The sequence below is a fragment of the Vicugna pacos genome, unplaced genomic scaffold, assembly GCF_048564905.1.
Source record: "Vicugna pacos unplaced genomic scaffold, VicPac4 scaffold_192, whole genome shotgun sequence".
In the NCBI taxonomy this organism is placed as follows: domain Eukaryota; kingdom Metazoa; phylum Chordata; class Mammalia; order Artiodactyla; family Camelidae; genus Vicugna; species Vicugna pacos.
The window spans coordinates 363,924-382,918 of NW_027328871.1; the positions used below are offsets into that span (position 1 = coordinate 363,924).

Sequence of the window (18,995 nt, forward strand, 5' to 3'; positions counted from 1 at the left end):
GCTTTGTAGTTCCACGGGAATGTCCCAATGAAAGCAGTTCTTCTCAGAGCTTCTCTGTCTACAGAAACACCAGTGGAAGCATATCTATGGATGTCACATATCAGGGCCTGCTGGAATGATCCCGCAGACCTACCTTGGTGTCCTCGGTGCCGTACCGTGCTGGTGCCATCCAAAATGTAGCATCCGCTTTAGGGAGATAATGCTGTAGGTAATGCTTCCTCTTCTAACGCTGTGGACTTGGACCACTCTTCCTTGTCCTCTCATCCTTGTGGCACGGGTGCACGAAGGCAACCACACAGCTGTTGCGCATCCTGTGCCTCAAACCAAACCATAATCCCAGCCCAGGTTATGAATGTAGCAGATCCTAAGTCTTTTCATTCTGATTTCAAAACCAAGGCCCCCTGGATCCCTCAGACCAGATGAACGATATCTCTGATTCAGCCCCACACGTGCTCTATTGGCAAAATGCCCAATTGGTCCCTGGTCCTGCAGATGCACTGGGTGTGGCCATGGGACATATTGGTAATCTCAACCACGTGACCAGTTTTGATGCTTTATCATTGGTACACATTTTGGTTTGCTCTCTTGATTCGACCCACCACATCCCACAATGCACTCCAGATCCCTGAGACTCAGCGTGTGCCATCATTCGTAGCCCTATCCCTCACAGAACGTTGCCTCTGCTACCTCAAATGTGGCAGCTGGGATCTTGGACTCCGAATCAACTGTGGGGATATTTTGCGCTGGTTTCTTTGAGTTCTGTCAGCCAAGCATCTGCTGTGCACTCTTGTAAATCTCAGCACATCACCTTCTATCCCATGTCTCCTGTCCGCTTGAGAGTGTGCGTCCAAGTTAAACAGAGTTTCACCCTTGTTGCTCCATAACCAGGGGTCAGACCCTCACTGGATTCCATTTCCTGCTTTGCCTTCTCCTGCTTCCAGGTGTCCTGAGGCCTCATCCTGTCTTTGGAAGTAACAGACCTCTCTTCGGCAAGTGTCCTGTGCCAAGGGCTGGGTGAGTGGATGTTTCCATTGCTCTGTTCATGGGAGCGAGTGAGTGCAGGTTGCACTTCTTCTCTGCCAACTGGGCATCGATGAATCAACACTATCCAGATACATTTCACAGAAATGTGATATTTGCTTAGCTCTTTGTTTCTATACAGCCATGGTGGGAGGGATGGTCCGAATACACCTGTTTTGACATTGTGTTGATATCTCATTTGCAGTCTTTAAGAAGTTTAAAAGAATTCATTTACATGTTTTGGGAGTTATACGAAAATGAAGTTATTTTTTGAAACACACTCAATCGACCTAGAAGCCAGACTTGTCAATTTTGGTAACATTTTGTCAGCTCGACGGAAAACCTAGACAGATAGAATGCAAATTGGCAGTCCAAACTGTTAAAGGGTTCATGTCGGCTCTTTACGGTTGAAGCCTCCGAAACCAACAGGAACCATGAAATAACTATTGGAAACTTGAAATAACCCCCAAACTTGGATACACTTGTGCATTGGTGCCCTTTACTCCCAATGACACCTACTGGCCAATATTGGCATTTCAAGGGGTAACATCCCTCTCTAGGAAAATACAAGAGGAAAGAAACCAAATATATACATTTAGGTTTGAATCCAAAAGCACCTAGAGGCATTCTAGCTAGGAGAACCCTGCTGCAATTATGCTAGTCTATGGAGAACCAGGTGTTCTTCTATCAGTGATGAGAACGCTTAATCATCCGATCATGTTGGGTAAAGCCATTTAACGCAACCAAGTCTGCACCCGCATGATATAGTGCCCACGGGGGCTTGACTCAAGTGAAAGACGATCCACATAAGCTGTGTCTTTTATATCATTGGCGACTTTTACAGTACAGTTCTCTTTCTGACTTGTACTATTTACCTATACTGTCTTGAAAAATTGAGGCCTAATACAGATTCAAGTTCAGTCAGATTCCCCTCTCTTACCACACTCCCTTCACCCCAGGGAAGACATAAACACAACATTTGCTGAATCTAGCGGAAGGCCATCGTTTCTAGGTGTGAGCTAAGTATTCAATTCCTATCTATTTCAGCCAAGTTTATTGGACCTTTAAGGAGTTCACTGTTGTTCACAGAGTGTGAAGCTGGAGGAACTCTGATTCTAGGAGGGGCTTGTTTTACTCGTAATGGCTTCATTGCAGCTCAGCTACTGATCCTTCAAAATGGATGCCTGTGTGGAGGGGAGGGAAGGCAAGTGCTTGCTAGCTAGGCCCAAACCTGGGAAAAGGCTTACCTGGGCTTGGTGAATTCTGGTCTGAATGGCTTGGGAAGGCCCCTTGGGAAGTGTGGATTCCCATGACCTCTTCCAGGAACAGGAGCGTTTTGATCATCTCTGCCATCTCTTCTCTTGCAGACGTCAGGGACCTCGGACCCGTTCTTGGAGAAGAGAATTGAGGAACTTCCTCAAGTCCACGTTGGCACTCCGTATGTTTCTGCCAGTATCAGTGAGGTTCAATATGTCTCATGAATGTCTTTTGAGCCTGGTATCCTCTACAGCTGTCTCCACGCCAGTATTCTCCATTGTAGCAGAACATCTCTCATCCATGTGTTCGCATCTCTCCTCAATCCGTTCAGCCAGCTTTTCGGCCAGCTTCTCTTCGTGTCTCCCCTAAAGTTGACTTCACCAGGACTGGGCAAGTCTGAAAGTACCTCGGAGCCTCACCAGTAAGCTGATGACAGGCAGATCTTCCACTGTCTGCCCTTTCAGGTTCTGGAAACTGACCTGTGACCTCAGGTCTTTGGGCAGCAGCAGTATCTCGAACTTACACAGCTTCCCGGACCAAACACCTAAGCCAAGCTCCACAGAGGGCGGCAGCCCCTCCATCACACTGATCCACCCACAGAACTCTGCCCGGTTACCTAGGATCCAACAGCCACAACAAGCCTCGCGGTACACACCAACATTCCACCTGGAATCCAACCGCTAACTGCCATCCCCAATGGCTGCTGCATCTTGTCAGTGTTGGGGGAGGGGCTGCATCCGACGAGAAGTTCCTAAGGTAAATGTGATTCTACCCACTAGCGTCCCATGGGCCTTTCTTCTTCCCTCTTTCCTTTTGTTCAGATCTCTATGCACAGTACCAATGGAGGGAAGTGTGTCCCTTTTCAGTTGATGGTTTCACACGTCTTTAAACTTCTAACAGTTCACAGTACACAGAGACCCACTAAAGGAGACTTATGTTCCTCTAATATCCGTACACCCGGAATACATATGCGTCGCCTGATTTCTGCTGAAACACCCGCACTCTCAGGACATGGATCCATTGGTTTCATGGGGGCTGAAATTCCAAGAAATGAAACCAACCCCAATGTGCACTTTGCTGTCAGTCTCTTTTGCTCTTAGTACACTTTGGCAGAGCTACTTGCCTTTGTTATAGGCTTCTTACAATTCTTCTCTACGTAGCCTAGAATATGGCATTCCTTCATCCTGTTGGAAGACATACAAGTCTACATCACGGACTAGGAATCCATTTGATTCCAAATCGGCATTAGGGTTAGGTCACGATATGTTCTTATGAATCAAAATTTACGAATATGAATGCACGCCTCCGAATACAAGTGTGCTGAGTACATGCAAGCCGCGATAATGGGTCGATGCATGCTGAATGATCCTTGACATCACCTTAAGTATTTTCTTTTGAATAATCATGGTTCCCTTGGTAAATATCAGCCAACCGTACCATTTTGGTGTTTGTTTGTTGGTTTGATTCTTTGTTGGTCTGCTTCTCGCTTGTATTGCAAACACGACAGGCCATGCATCTCTCCTTAAGCTTGAAACAGAGAGTCAAATAAGCTGATTCACTTAAGAGAGTGCTTCCAATCACCTATGATTTCCTGCTTCCCTCTCCCATCTTTAGGGTTTTGATGTCCTCCTTGCCTTCTTCTTGTTTCTTCTTTGCCACTCATGCTCTTCTTGCATTTCCAATAATGGTTTCTTCTTTCCATTTCATCTTGCTGCTTTTCTATTCAGGGTAGATTTCTCAACCATTCTTGTAGGATAAGTTTTGAACTGCTGAATTCTTTTAAGATTTGCCGGTTTGTGGAATTTTCTAGCTCTGCCGTTATTAGGACTGGCGGTCATGTGGCATAGGCTCCCCTAGGTGGCAGCATTTGGCCATTCAGGATATGGTCTGTGTCCTGGCACTCCTCCCTCTCCTGCAATATTGCTGCCGAGATATCAGCTGAATCCCCTCTTGAGGTTCCCTTGTGACTATGTTGTTTCCTCCAGGTGCATTTTAAATCACTGTGATATTCGTGAGCTTTGTTGATTTGAATCATACAGCTGCTGGTAGGTCTATTGGGATTCCACCTCCTTTGGATGCTGTGTAATTCCTGAATTCGCATACATGATTCTTTCTTGGCTTTCAGGAAGTTTCAGTCTGATTTTTCTACAGATAAATTTTCAGACATTTTTTGTTTCCTTATCTCTTGCTTTTCCATCTGGGACCCTTATGAATTCTAGTCTTTCATGCCCTGTCTTAACCCAGGGTTCAACAGCAATGTTTACATTGCTTTGCACTTGCTTTCCTATGTCTGCTTCTGACCGAGGTTTTTCTGATCCCATGTCTTCACAGTCATTCACGCGTCCCTCTGCATTATCTAGTCTGCTTACGACTAAATTTTAGCCCTGATATTATCACATCCATTGAGTTTCCTGATATTTTTTGGCTCGTCTTTAGACTTTCTCTTCCCCTTTTCCGGTATTCTGCCTTATGTGATTCTGAGACACTGTTGTTTTTCAGTGATTTCCTGACCTCCATTTTCAACACATGGTCTGGATAGCGTTTTGCAGTCTAGTTGTTTGAAAGCTTATCTTTTGGGCCTTCAATATCTTTGGAACTGAAAATGGTACTTCCTGTTTCTTTTACTGTACTTCTTCACCTCTACTGCTCAGGTAATATCAGGTATGTAATGTGGACTTCTAGGGCTTTGTTAAGTGAAAATTTTAGACTTTTGGCTCTACGCAATTCCATGGGATTTCTGTGCGGACAATTTCTCCTAGACATTGATGCCATATCGTGTTCCTGTGTGTGTTGTCTGGTATATCTCCAATTGCTGTTGTTGCATTAGTTTTGATGAAAAACCAATACTATTTCGATTTGCATAACTTCATTTTGATAATGCTTATCTCACAATTCTGAAAGTGCGCAGGACACTTCCTCTTGTGGAAATGAAGCTTTTAAAGGTTCTCAGCTCTGCATTCTGCTCTATGTCATTTTGGAGTGTTTCCAAAACAGCAAACTGAGAGTGCGCTTGTGCTTTGTAGTTCCACGGGAATGTCCCAATGAAAGCAGTTCTTCTCAGAGCTTCTCTGTCTACAGAAACACCAGTGGAAGCATATCTATGGATGTCACATATCAGGGCCTGCTGGAATGATCCCGCAGACCTACCTTGGTGTCCTCGGTGCCGTACCGTGCTGGTGCCATCCAAAATGTAGCATCCGCTTTAGGGAGATAATGCTGTAGGTAATGCTTCCTCTTCTAACGCTGTGGACTTGGACCACTCTTCCTTGTCCTCTCATCCTTGTGGCACGGGTGCACGAAGGCAACCACACAGCTGTTGCGCATCCTGTGCCTCAAACCAAACCATAATCCCAGCCCAGGTTATGAATGTAGCAGATCCTAAGTCTTTTCATTCTGATTTCAAAACCAAGGCCCCCTGGATCCCTCAGACCAGATGAACGATATCTCTGATTCAGCCCCACACGTGCTCTATTGGCAAAATGCCCAATTGGTCCCTGGTCCTGCAGATGCACTGGGTGTGGCCATGGGACATATTGGTAATCTCAACCACGTGACCAGTTTTGATGCTTTATCATTGGTACACATTTTGGTTTGCTCTCTTGATTCGACCCACCACATCCCACAATGCACTCCAGATCCCTGAGACTCAGCGTGTGCCATCATTCGTAGCCCTATCCCTCACAGAACGTTGCCTCTGCTACCTCAAATGTGGCAGCTGGGATCTTGGACTCCGAATCAACTGTGGGGATATTTTGCGCTGGTTTCTTTGAGTTCTGTCAGCCAAGCATCTGCTGTGCACTCTTGTAAATCTCAGCACATCACCTTCTATCCCATGTCTCCTGTCCGCTTGAGAGTGTGCGTCCAAGTTAAACAGAGTTTCACCCTTGTTGCTCCATCACCAGGGGTCAGACCCTCACTGGATTCCATTTCCTGCTTTGCCTTCTCCTGCTTCCAGGTGTCCTGAGGCCTCATCCTGTCTTTGGAAGTAACAGACCTCTCTTCGGCAAGTGTCCTGTGCCAAGGGCTGGGTGAGTGGATGTTTCCATTGCTCTGTTCATGGGAGCGAGTGAGTGCAGGTTGCACTTCTTCTCTGCCAACTGGGCATCGATGAATCAACACTATCCAGATACATTTCACAGAAATGTGATATTTGCTTAGCTCTTTGTTTCTATACAGCCGTGGTGGGAGGGATGGTCCGAATACACCTGTTTTGACATTGTGTTGATATCTCATTTGCAGTCTTTAAGAAGTTTAAAAGAATTCATTTACATGTTTTGGGAATTATACGAAAATGAAGTTATTTTTTGAAACACACTCAATCGACCTAGAAGCCAGACTTGTCAATTTTGGTAACATTTTGTCAGCTCGACGGAAAACCTAGACAGATAGAATGCAAATTGGCAGTCCAAACTGTTAAAGGGTTCATGTCGGCTCTTTACGGTTGAAGCCTCCGAAACCAACAGGAACCATGAAATAACTATTGGAAACTTGAAATAACCCCCAAACTTGGATACACTTGTGCATTGGTGCCCTTTACTCCCAATGACACCTACTGGCCAATATTGGCATTTCAAGGGGTAACATCCCTCTCTAGGAAAATACAAGAGGAAAGAAACCAAATATATACATTTAGGTTTGAATCCAAAAGCACCTAGAGGCATTCTAGCTAGGAGAACCCTGCTGCAATTATGCTAGTCTATGGAGAACCAGGTGTTCTTCTATCAGTGATGAGAACGCTTAATCATCCGATCATGTTGGGTAAAGCCATTTAACGCAACCAAGTCTGCACCCGCATGATATAGTGCCCACGGGGGCTTGACTCAAGTGAAAGACGATCCACATAAGCTGTGTCTTTTATATCATTGGCGACTTTTACAGTACAGTTCTCTTTCTGACTTGTACTATTTACCTATACTGTCTTGAAAAATTGAGGCCTAATACAGATTCAAGTTCAGTCAGATTCCCCTCTCTTACCACACTCCCTTCACCCCAGGGAAGGCATAAACACAACATTTGCTGAATCTAGCGGAAGGCCATCGTTTCTAGGTGTGAGCTAAGTATTCAATTCCTATCTATTTCAGCCAAGTTTATTGGACCTTTAAGGAGTTCACTGTTGTTCACAGAGTGTGAAGCTGGAGGAACTCTGATTCTAGGAGGGGCTTGTTTTACTCGTAATGGCTTCATTGCAGCTCAGCTACTGATCCTTCAAAATGGATGCCTGTGTGGAGGGGAGGGAAGGCAAGTGCTTGCTAGCTAGGCCCAAACCTGGGAAAAGGCTTACCTGGGCTTGGTGAATTCTGGTCTGAATGGCTTGGGAAGGCCCCTTGGGAAGTGTGGATTCCCATGACCTCTTCCAAGAACAGGAGCGTTTTGATCATCTCTGCCATCTCTTCTCTTGCAGACGTCAGGGACCTCGGACCCGTTCTTGGAGAAGAGAATTGAGGAACTTCCTCAAGTCCACGTTGGCACTCCGTATGTTTCTGCCAGTATCAGCGAGGTTCAATATGTCTCATGAATGTCTTTTGAGCCTGGTATCCTCTACAGCTGTCTCCACGCCAGTATTCTCCATTGTAGCAGAACATCTCTCATCCATGTGTTCGCATCTCTCCTCAATCCGTTCAGCCAGCTTTTCGGCCAGCTTCTCTTCGTGTCTCCCCTAAAGTTGACTTCACCAGGACTGGGCAAGTCTGAAAGTACCTCGGAGCCTCACCAGTAAGCTGATGACAGGCAGATCTTCCACTGTCTGCCCTTTCAGGTTCTGGAAACTGACCTGTGACCTCAGGTCTTTGGGCAGCAGCAGTATCTCGAACTTACACAGCTTCCCGGACCAAACACCTAAGCCAAGCTCCACAGAGGGCGGCAGCCCCTCCATCACACTGATCCACCCACAGAACTCTGCCCGGTTACCTAGGATCCAACAGCCACAACAAGCCTCGCGGTACACACCAACATTCCACCTGGAATCCAACCGCTAACTGCCATCCCCAATGGCTGCTGCATCTTGTCAGTGTTGGGGGAGGGGCTGCATCCGACGAGAAGTTCCTAAGGTAAATGTGATTCTACCCACTAGCGTCCCATGGGCCTTTCTTCTTCCCTCTTTCCTTTTGTTCAGATCTCTATGCACAGTACCAATGGAGGGAAGTGTGTCCCTTTTCAGTTGATGGTTTCACACGTCTTTAAACTTTCTAACAGTTCACAGTACACAGAGACCCACTAAAGGAGACTTATGTTCCTCTAATATCCGTACACCCGGAATACATATGCGTCGCCTGATTTCTGCTGAAACACCCGCACTCTCAGGACATGGATCCATTGGTTTCATGGGGGCTGAAATTCCAAGAAATGAAACCAACCCCAATGTGCACTTTGCTGTCAGTCTCTTTTGCTCTTAGTACACTTTGGCAGAGCTACTTGCCTTTGTTATAGGCTTCTTACAATTCTTCTCTACGTAGCCTAGAATATGGCATTCCTTCATCCTGTTGGAAGACATACAAGTCTACATCACGGACTAGGAATCCATTTGATTCCAAATCGGCATTAGGGTTAGGTCACGATATGTTCTTATGAATCAAAATTTACGAATATGAATGCACGCCTCCGAATACAAGTGTGCTGAGTACATGCAAGCCGCGATAATGGGTCGATGCATGCTGAATGATCCTTGACATCACCTTAAGTATTTTCTTTTGAATAATCATGGTTCCCTTGGTAAATATCAGCCAACCGTACCATTTTGGTGTTTGTTTGTTGGTTTGATTCTTTGTTGGTCTGTTTCTCGCTTGTATTGCAAACACGACAGGCCATGCATCTCTCCTTAAGCTTGAAACAGAGAGTCAAATAAGCTGATTCACTTAAGAGAGTGCTTCCAATCACCTATGATTTCCTGCTTCCCTCTCCCATCTTTAGGGTTTTGATGTCCTCCTTGCCTTCTTCTTGTTTCTTCTTTGCCACTCATGCTCTTCTTGCATTTCCAATAATGGTTTCTTCTTTCCATTTCATCTTGCTGCTTTTCTATTCAGGGTAGATTTCTCAACCATTCTTGTAGGATAAGTTTTGAACTGCTGAATTCTTTTAAGATTTGCCGGTTTGTGGAATTTTCTAGCTCTGCCGTTATTAGGACTGGCGGTCATGTGGCATAGGCTCCCCTAGGTGGCAGCATTTGGCCATTCAGGATATGGTCTGTGTCCTGGCACTCCTCCCTCTCCTGCAATATTGCTGCCGAGATATCAGCTGAATCCCCTCTTGAGGTTCCCTTGTGACTATGTTGTTTCCTCCAGGTGCATTTTAAATCACTGTGATATTCGTGAGCTTTGTTGATTTGAATCATACAGCTGCTGGTAGGTCTATTGGGATTCCACCTCCTTTGGATGCTGTGTAATTCCTGAATTCGCATACATGATTCTTTCTTGGCTTTCAGGAAGTTTCAGTCTGATTTTTCTACAGATAAATTTTCAGACATTTTTTGTTTCCTTATCTCTTGCTTTTCCATCTGGGACCCTTATGAATTCTAGTCTTTCATGCCCTGTCTTAACCCAGGGTTCAACAGCAATGTTTACATTGCTTTGCACTTGCTTTCCTATGTCTGCTTCTGACCGAGGTTTTTCTGATCCCATGTCTTCACAGTCATTCACGCGTCCCTCTGCATTATCTAGTCTGCTTACGACTAAATTTTAGCCCTGATATTATCACATCCATTGAGTTTCCTGATATTTTTTGGCTCGTCTTTAGACTTTCTCTTCCCCTTTTCCGGTATTCTGCCTTATGTGATTCTGAGACACTGTTGTTTTTCAGTGATTTCCTGACCTCCATTTTCAACACATGGTCTGGATAGCGTTTTGCAGTCTAGTTGTTTGAAAGCTTATCTTTTGGGCCTTCAATATCTTTGGAACTGAAAATGGTACTTCCTGTTTCTTTTACTGTACTTCTTCACCTCTACTGCTCAGGTAATATCAGGTATGTAATGTGGACTTCTAGGGCTTTGTTAAGTGAAAATTTTAGACTTTTGGCTCTACGCAATTCCATGGGATTTCTGTGCGGACAATTTCTCCTAGACATTGATGCCATTTCGTGTTCCTGTGTGTGTTGTCTGGTATATCTCCAATTGCTGTTGTTGCATTAGTTTTGATGAAAAACCAATACTATTTCGATTTGCATAACTTCATTTTGATAATGCTTATCTCACAATTCTGAAAGTGCGCAGGACACTTCCTCTTGTGGAAATGAAGCTTTTAAAGGTTCTCAGCTCTGCATTCTGCTCTATGTCATTTTGGAGTGTTTCCAAAACAGCAAACTGAGAGTGCGCTTGTGCTTTGTAGTTCCACGGGAATGTTCCAATGAAAGCAGTTCTTCTCAGAGCTTCTCTGTCTACAGAAACACCAGTGGAAGCATATCTATGGATGTCACATATCAGGGCCTGCTGGAATGATCCCGCAGACCTACCTTGGTGTCCTCGGTGCCGTACCGTGCTGGTGCCATCCAAAATGTAGCATCCGCTTTAGGGAGATAATGCTGTAGGTAATGCTTCCTCTTCTAACGCTGTGGACTTGGACCACTCTTCCTTGTCCTCTCATCCTTGTGGCACGGGTGCACGAAGGCAACCACACAGCTGTTGCGCATCCTGTGCCTCAAACCAAACCATAATCCCAGCCCAGGTTATGAATGTAGCAGATCCTAAGGCTTTTCATTCTGATTTCAAAACCAAGGCCCCCTGGATCCCTCAGACCAGATGAACGATATCTCTGATTCAGCCCCACACGTGCTCTATTGGCAAAATGCCCAATTGGTCCCTGGTCCTGCAGATGCACTGGGTGTGGCCATGGGACATATTGGTAATCTCAACCACGTGACCAGTTTTGATGCTTTATCATTGGTACACATTTTGGTTTGCTCTCTTGATTCGACCCACCACATCCCACAATGCACTCCAGATCCCTGAGACTCAGCGTGTGCCATCATTCGTAGCCCTATCCCTCACAGAACGTTGCCTCTGCTACCTCAAATGTGGCAGCTGGGATCTTGGACTCCGAATCAACTGTGGGGATATTTTGCGCTGGTTTCTTTGAGTTCTTTCAGCCAAGCATCTGCTGTGCACTCTTGTAAATCTCAGCACATCACCTTCTATCCCATGTCTCCTGTCCGCTTGAGAGTGTGCGTCCAAGTTAAACAGAGTTTCACCCTTGTTGCTCCATCACCAGGGGTCAGACCCTCACTGGATTCCATTTCCTGCTTTGCCTTCTCCTGCTTCCAGGTGTCCTGAGGCCTCATCCTGTCTTTGGAAGTAACAGACCTCTCTTCGGCAAGTGTCCTGTGCCAAGGGCTGGGTGAGTGGATGTTTCCATTGCTCTGTTCATGGGAGCGAGTGAGTGCAGGTTGCACTTCTTCTCTGCCAACTGGGCATCGATGAATCAACACTATCCAGATACATTTCACAGAAATGTGATATTTGCTTAGCTCTTTGTTTCTATACAGCCGTGGTGGGAGGGATGGTCCGAATACACCTGTTTTGACATTGTGTTGATATCTCATTTGCAGTCTTTAAGAAGTTTAAAAGAATTCATTTACATGTTTTGGGAGTTATACGAAAATGAAGTTATTTTTTGAAACACACTCAATCGACCTAGAAGCCAGACTTGTCAATTTTGGTAACATTTTGTCAGCTCGACGGAAAACCTAGACAGATAGAATGCAAATTGGCAGTCCAAACTGTTAAAGGGTTCATGTCGGCTCTTTACGGTTGAAGCCTCCGAAACCAACAGCAACCATGAAATAACTATTGGAAACTTGAAATAACCCCCAAACTTGGATACACTTGTGCATTGGTGCCCTTTACTCCCAATGACACCTACTGGCCAATATTGGCATTTCAAGGGGTAACATCCCTCTCTAGGAAAATACAAGAGGAAAGAAACCAAATATATACATTTAGGTTTGAATCCAAAAGCACCTAGAGGCATTCTAGCTAGGAGAACCCTGCTGCAATTATGCTAGTCTATGGAGAACCAGGTGTTCTTCTATCAGTGATGAGAACGCTTAATCATCCGATCATGTTGGGTAAAGCCATTTAACGCAACCAAGTCTGCACCCGCATGATATAGTGCCCACGGGGGCTTGACTCAAGTGAAAGACGATCCACATAAGCTGTGTCTTTTATATCATTGGTGACTTTTACAGTACAGTTCTCTTTCTGACTTGTACTATTTACCTATACTGTCTTGAAAAATTGAGGCCTAATACAGATTCAAGTTCAGTCAGATTCCCCTCTCTTACCACACTCCCTTCACCCCAGGGAAGACATAAACACAACATTTGCTGAATCTAGCGGAAGGCCATCGTTTCTAGGTGTGAGCTAAGTATTCAATTCCTATCTATTTCAGCCAAGTTTATTGGACCTTTAAGGAGTTCACTGTTGTTCACAGAGTGTGAAGCTGGAGGAACTCTGATTCTAGGAGGGGCTTGTTTTACTCGTAATGGCTTCATTGCAGCTCAGCTACTGATCCTTCAAAATGGATGCCTGTGTGGAGGGGAGGGAAGGCAAGTGCTTGCTAGCTAGGCCCAAACCTGGGAAAAGGCTTACCTGGGCTTGGTGAATTCTGGTCTGAATGGCTTGGGAAGGCCCCTTGGGAAGTGTGGATTCCCATGACCTCTTCCAAGAACAGGAGCGTTTTGATCATCTCTGCCATCTCTTCTCTTGCAGACGTCAGGGACCTTGGACCCGTTCTTGGAGAAGAGAATTGAGGAACTTCCTCAAGTCCACGTTGGCACTCCGTATGTTTCTGCCAGTATCAGTGAGGTTCAATATGTCTCATGAATGTCTTTTGAGCCTGGTATCCTCTACAGCTGTCTCCACGCCAGTATTCTCCATTGTAGCAGAACATCTCTCATCCATGTGTTCGCATCTCTCCTCAATCCGTTCAGCCAGCTTTTCGGCCAGCTTCTCTTCGTGTCTCCCCTAAAGTTGACTTCACCAGGACTGGGCAAGTCTGAAAGTACCTCGGAGCCTCACCAGTAAGCTGATGACAGGCAGATCTTCCACTGTCTGCCCTTTCAGGTTCTGGAAACTGACCTGTGACCTCAGGTCTTTGGGCAGCAGCAGTATCTCGAACTTACACAGCTTCCCGGACCAAACACCTAAGCCAAGCTCCACAGAGGGCGGCAGCCCCTCCATCACACTGATCCACCCACAGAACTCTGCCCGGTTACCTAGGATCCAACAGCCACAACAAGCCTCGCGGTACACACCAACATTCCACCTGGAATCCAACCGCTAACTGCCATCCCCAATGGCTGCTGCATCTTGTCAGTGTTGGGGGAGGGGCTGCATCCGACGAGAAGTTCCTAAGGTAAATGTGATTCTACCCACTAGCGTCCCATGGGCCTTTCTTCTTCCCTCTTTCCTTTTGTTCAGATCTCTATGCACAGTACCAATGGAGGGAAGTGTGTCCCTTTTCAGTTGATGGTTTCACACGTCTTTAAACTTCTAACAGTTCACAGTACACAGAGACCCACTAAAGGAGACTTATGTTCCTCTAATATCCGTACACCCGGAATACATATGCGTCGCCTGATTTCTGCTGAAACACCCGCACTCTCAGGACATGGATCCATTGGTTTCATGGGGGCTGAAATTCCAAGAAATGAAACCAACCCCAATGTGCACTTTGCTGTCAGTCTCTTTTGCTCTTAGTACACTTTGGCAGAGCTACTTGCCTTTGTTATAGGCTTCTTACAATTCTTCTCTACGTAGCCTAGAATATGGCATTCCTTCATCCTGTTGGAAGACATACAAGTCTACATCACGGACTAGGAATCCATTTGATTCCAAATCGGCATTAGGGTTAGGTCACGATATGTTCTTATGAATCAGAATTTACGAATATGAATGCACGCCTCCGAATACAAGTGTGCTGAGTACATGCAAGCCGCGATAATGGGTCGATGCATGCTGAATGATCCTTGACATCACCTTAAGTATTTTCTTTTGAATAATCATGGTTCCCTTGGTAAATATCAGCCAACCGTACCATTTTGGTGTTTGTTTGTTGGTTTGATTCTTTGTTGGTCTGCTTCTCGCTTGTATTGCAAACACGACAGGCCATGCATCTCTCCTTAAGCTTGAAACAGAGAGTCAAATAAGCTGATTCACTTAAGAGAGTGCTTCCAATCACCTATGATTTCCTGCTTCCCTCTCCCATCTTTAGGGTTTTGATGTCCTCCTTGCCTTCTTCTTGTTTCTTCTTTGCCACTCATGCTCTTCTTGCATTTCCAATAATGGTTTCTTCTTTCCATTTCATCTTGCTGCTTTTCTATTCAGGGTAGATTTCTCAACCATTCTTGTAGGATAAGTTTTGAACTGCTGAATTCTTTTAAGATTTGCCGGTTTGTGGAATTTTCTAGCTCTGCCGTTATTAGGACTGGCGGTCATGTGGCATAGGCTCCCCTAGGTGGCAGCATTTGGCCATTCAGGATATGGTCTGTGTCCTGGCACTCCTCCCTCTCCTGCAATATTGCTGCCGAGATATCAGCTGAATCCCCTCTTGAGGTTCCCTTGTGACTATGTTGTTTCCTCCAGGTGCATTTTAAATCACTGTGATATTCGTGAGCTTTGTTGATTTGAATCATACAGCTGCTGGTAGGTCTATTGGGATTCCACCTCCTTTGGATGCTGTGTAATTCCTGAATTCGCATACATGATTCTTTCTTGGCTTTCAGGAAGTTTCAGTCTGATTTTTCTACAGATAAATTTTCAGACATTTTTTGTTTCCTTATCTCTTGCTTTTCCATCTGGGACCCTTATGAATTCTAGTCTTTCATGCCCTGTCTTAACCCAGGGTTCAACAGCAATGTTTACATTGCTTTGCACTTGCTTTCCTATGTCTGCTTCTGACCGAGGTTTTTCTGATCCCATGTCTTCACAGTCATTCACGCGTCCCTCTGCATTATCTAGTCTGCTTACGACTAAATTTTAGCCCTGATATTATCACATCCATTGAGTTTCCTGATATTTTTTGGCTCGTCTTTAGACTTTCTCTTCCCCTTTTCCGGTATTCTGCCTTATGTGATTCTGAGACACTGTTGTTTTTCAGTGATTTCCTGACCTCCATTTTCAACACATGGTCTGGATAGCGTTTTGCAGTCTAGTTGTTTGAAAGCTTATCTTTTGGGCCTTCAATATCTTTGGAACTGAAAATGGTACTTCCTGTTTCTTTTACTGTACTTCTTCACCTCTACTGCTCAGGTAATATCAGGTATGTAATGTGGACTTCTAGGGCTTTGTTAAGTGAAAATTTTAGACTTTTGGCTCTACGCAATTCCATGGGATTTCTGTGCGGACAATTTCTCCTAGACATTGATGCCATTTCGTGTTCCTGTGTGTGTTGTCTGGTATATCTCCAATTGCTGTTGTTGCATTAGTTTTGATGAAAAACCAATACTATTTCGATTTGCATAACTTCATTTTGATAATGCTTATCTCACAATTCTGAAAGTGCGCAGGACACTTCCTCTTGTGGAAATGAAGCTTTTAAAGGTTCTCAGCTCTGCATTCTGCTCTATGTCATTTTGGAGTGTTTCCAAAACAGCAAACTGAGAGTGCGCTTGTGCTTTGTAGTTCCACGGGAATGTCCCAATGAAAGCAGTTCTTCTCAGAGCTTCTCTGTCTACAGAAACACCAGTGGAAGCATATCTATGGATGTCACATATCAGGGCCTGCTGGAATGATCCCGCAGACCTACCTTGGTGTCCTCGGTGCCGTACCGTGCTGGTGCCATCCAAAATGTAGCATCCGCTTTAGGGAGATAATGCTGTAGGTAATGCTTCCTCTTCTAACGCTGTGGACTTGGACCACTCTTCCTTGTCCTCTCATCCTTGTGGCACGGGTGCACGAAGGCAACCACACAGCTGTTGCGCATCCTGTGCCTCAAACCAAACCATAATCCCAGCCCAGGTTATGAATGTAGCAGATCCTAAGGCTTTTCATTCTGATTTCAAAACCAAGGCCCCCTGGATCCCTCAGACCAGATGAACGATATCTCTGATTCAGCCCCACACGTGCTCTATTGGCAAAATGCCCAATTGGTCCCTGGTCCTGCAGATGCACTGGGTGTGGCCATGGGACATATTGGTAATCTCAACCACGTGACCAGTTTTGATGCTTTATCATTGGTACACATTTTGGTTTGCTCTCTTGATTCGACCCACCACATCCCACAATGCACTCCAGATCCCTGAGACTCAGCGTGTGCCATCATTCGTAGCCCTATCCCTCACAGAACGTTGCCTCTGCTACCTCAAATTTGGCAGCTGGGATCTTGGACTCCGAATCAACTGTGGGGATATTTTGCGCTGGTTTCTTTGAGTTCTGTCAGCCAAGCATCTGCTGTGCACTCTTGTAAATCTCAGCACATCACCTTCTATCCCATGTCTCCTGTCCGCTTGAGAGTGTGCGTCCAAGTTAAACAGAGTTTCACCCTTGTTGCTCCATCACCAGGGGTCAGACCCTCACTGGATTCCATTTCCTGCTTTGCCTTCTCCTGCTTCCAGGTGTCCTGAGGCCTCATCCTGTCTTTGGAAGTAACAGACCTCTCTTCGGCAAGTGTCCTGTGCCAAGGGCTGGGTGAGTGGATGTTTCCATTGCTCTGTTCATGGGAGCGAGTGAGTGCAGGTTGCACTTCTTCTCTGCCAACTGGGCATCGATGAATCAACACTATCCAGATACATTTCACAGAAATGTGATATTTGCTTAGCTCTTTGTTTCTATACAGCCGTGGTGGGAGGGATGGTCCGAATACACCTGTTTTGACATTGTGTTGATATCTCATTTGCAGTCTTTAAGAAGTTTAAAAGAATTCATTTACATGTTTTGGGAGTTATACGAAAATGAAGTTATTTTTTGAAACACACTCAATCGACCTAGAAGCCAGACTTGTCAATTTTGGTAACATTTTGTCAGCTCGACGGAAAACCTAGACAGATAGAATGCAAATTGGCAGTCCAAACTGTTAAAGGGTTCATGTCGGCTCTTTACGGTTGAAGCCTCCGAAACCAACAGCAACCATGAAATAACTATTGGAAACTTGAAATAACCCCCAAACTTGGATACACTTGTGCATTGGTGCCCTTTACTCCCAATGACACCTACTGGCCAATATTGGCATTTCAAGGGGTAACATCCCTCTCTAGGAAAATACAAGAGGAAAGAAACCAAATATATACATTTAGGTTTGAATCCAAAAGCACCTAGAGGCATTCTAGCTAGGAGAACCCTGCTGCAATTATGCTAGTCTATGGAGAACCAGGTGTTCTTCTATCAGTGATGAGAACGCTTAATCATCCGATCATGTTGGGTAAAGCCATTTAACGCAACCAAGTCTGCACCCGCATGATATAGTGCCCACGGGGGCTTGACTCAAGTGAAAGACGATCCACATAAGCTGTGTCTTTTATATCATTGGCGACTTTTACAGTACAGTTCTCTTTCTGACTTGTACTATTTACCTATACTGTCTTGAAAAATTGAGGCCTAATACAGATTCAAGTTCAGTCAGATTCCCCTCTCTTACCACACTCCCTTCACCCCAGGGAAGACATAAGCACAACATTTGCTGAATCTAGCGGAAGGCCATCGTTTCTAGGTGTGAGCTAAGTATTCAATTCCTATCTATTTCAGCCAAGTTTATTGGACCTTTAAGGAGTTCACTGTTGTTCACAGAGTGTGAAGCTGGAGGAACTCTGATTCTAGGAGGGGCTTGTTTTACTCGTAATGGCTTCATTGCAGCTCAGCTACTGATCCTTCAAAATGGATGCCTGTGTGGAGGGGAGGGAAGGCAAGTGCTTGCTAGCTAGGCCCAAACCTGGGAAAAGGCTTACCTGGGCTTGGTGAATTCTGGTCTGAATGGCTTGGGAAGGCCCCTTGGGAAGTGTGGATTCCCATGACCTCTTCCAAGAACAGGAGCGTTTTGATCATCTCTGCCATCTCTTCTCTTGCAGACGTCAGGGACCTTGGACCCGTTCTTGGAGAAGAGAATTGAGGAACTTCCTCAAGTCCACGTTGGCACTCTGTATGTTTCTGCCAGTATCAGCGAGGTTCAATATGTCTCATGAATGTCTTTTGAGCCTGGTATCCTCTACAGCTGTCTCCACGCCAGTATTCTCCATTGTAGCAGAACATCTCTCATCCATGTGTTCGCATCTCACCTCAATCCGTTCAGCCAGCTTTTCGGCCAGCTTCTCTTCGTGTCTCCCCTAAAGTTGACTTCACCAGGACTGGGCAAGTCTGAAAGTACCTCGGAGCCTCACCAGTAAGCTGATGACAGGCAGATCTTCCACTGTCTGCCCTTTCAGGTTCTGGAAACTGACCTGTGACCTCAGGTCTTTGGGCAGCAGCAGTATCTCGAACTTACACAGCTTCCCGGACCAAACACCTAAGCCAAGCTCCACAGACGGTGGCAGCCCCTCCATCACACTGATCCACCCACAGAACTCTGCCCGGTTACCTAGGATCCAACAGCCACAACAAGCCTCGCGGTACACACCAACATTCCACCTGGAATCCAACCGCTAACTGCCATCCCCAATGGCTGCTGCATCTTGTCAGTGTTGGGGGAGGGGCTGCATCCGACGAGAAGTTCCTAAGGTAAATGTGATTCTACCCACTAGCGTCCCATGGGCCTTTCTTCTTCCCTCTTTCCTTTTGTTCAGATCTCTATGCACAGTACCAATGG

At 45.5% G+C, this 18,995-nt stretch overlaps 3 long non-coding RNA genes across 3 annotated transcripts; all 3 read left to right on the top strand.

The window, feature by feature from the left end:
- The first annotated feature begins 2,893 nt into the window (after nt 1-2,893).
- Nucleotides 2,894-7,842, top strand: LOC140695235 (uncharacterized). Its single transcript, XR_012070929.1, has 3 exons — nt 2,894-3,033; nt 6,233-6,305; nt 7,679-7,842. It is a non-coding gene; the product is annotated as an uncharacterized lncRNA (long non-coding RNA).
- Nucleotides 7,843-8,222: 380 nt separating this feature from the next.
- LOC140695229 (uncharacterized) lies at nt 8,223-13,164 on the top strand. Its single transcript, XR_012070924.1, has 3 exons — nt 8,223-8,324; nt 11,525-11,597; nt 12,971-13,164. It is a non-coding gene; the product is annotated as an uncharacterized lncRNA (long non-coding RNA).
- A 325-nt stretch (nt 13,165-13,489) lies between these two features.
- Nucleotides 13,490-18,455, top strand: LOC140695226 (uncharacterized). Its single transcript, XR_012070921.1, has 3 exons — nt 13,490-13,616; nt 16,816-16,888; nt 18,262-18,455. It is a non-coding gene; the product is annotated as an uncharacterized lncRNA (long non-coding RNA).
- Nucleotides 18,456-18,995: the final 540 nt, after the last annotated feature.